The 974-nt window shown below is 40.5% G+C and overlaps 1 pseudogene; it reads right to left on the bottom strand.

Annotated features, from left to right (window-relative positions):
* Window positions 1-273: 273 nt before the first annotated feature.
* LOC102481845 (cytochrome c oxidase assembly protein COX16 homolog, mitochondrial pseudogene) lies at window positions 274-635 on the bottom strand (annotated as a pseudogene).
* Between the last annotated feature and the right edge of the window lie 339 nt (window positions 636-974).

Here is a 974-nt window from a genome sequence, read left to right as displayed (position 1 = left end):
AAGCCACCGGGTCAGGGACTCAAACCGTGGTCAACTACGTGGGAAGTCCAGCGACATAGCCATTACGCTAACTGCTGGTTCCCCCAGGTCCAGGATTCTAACTATGGTTGACCATATTGGAGTCCAGCGCCCTTAACCACCATGCACCTGCTGGCCCCTGTACTTGACTTTTTATCAAGATTACTTCCATCAAATTACTTATAACCAGGTTTTTGCCAAGTCTAAACTTTTCTTTCCACTGGATAAGAGTATGTAGTGGGAAGTTCAATTGATAATATTTTTATTAAAAAAAAAATTATAGTCAAGCTGTCTTAGTCTTAAGGATTTCTGGATTTCGTCCTTGGAGGAGGTCAGGATCTTCCCAAGGCCTGGGTCCTCGAATATTCTTCCAGTCATCAAAAGCAGAATCCTTTATTTTCTCATACTCTGACTCTAAAGATATTTTTTTTTCAGTTTTTTCCCCAATTCAGGAACAATCTTAATCTTCATAGCATCATATCGGATTTGTGAAAACTCATGAAGACCAAAAGAACCTCCAATAATCAGCAACAACATGGGAACTCTGTAATGAAGGGTCTTATTTTTGCGCAAGACATGCATCGCCAAGGGTGCAAACATAATCGAATTCTCCGACCCTCTCAGATGTCTCTCTAACAGGTCCTGAGTGCCCTCCCATATCTCAGAGGACCAAGCTCTTGCCTAGTAACCTAGTAAAGGATGTCCTTGACTCACTGCTTTAATTTGGCTCAGCCCCTACATATTTTTAACATCACTGAATTCTAGCTAAAAAAACATCAGTGACAGACTGATTTATAAATCCATCTTTCTAAGTCAACTGTGACAGTTCCCAACTAGGTCCCCCTTTTCTGATTTTACCAACTTATTTAATTCAACCTCCAGTCCATTATTTCACCCATTCTCTTGCCTCAAGTCTTTCATTATTCTGTTATTTCACACTAATCAGCTAAACACCT

Source organism: Tupaia chinensis, unplaced genomic scaffold (genome assembly GCF_000334495.1).
Source record: "Tupaia chinensis unplaced genomic scaffold, TupChi_1.0 Scaffold000406_1, whole genome shotgun sequence".
In the NCBI taxonomy this organism is placed as follows: Eukaryota; Metazoa; Chordata; class Mammalia; order Scandentia; family Tupaiidae; genus Tupaia; species Tupaia belangeri.
Note: the sequence above shows the minus strand (reverse complement) of the source record. Positions and strands in the feature narration are given on the sequence as shown.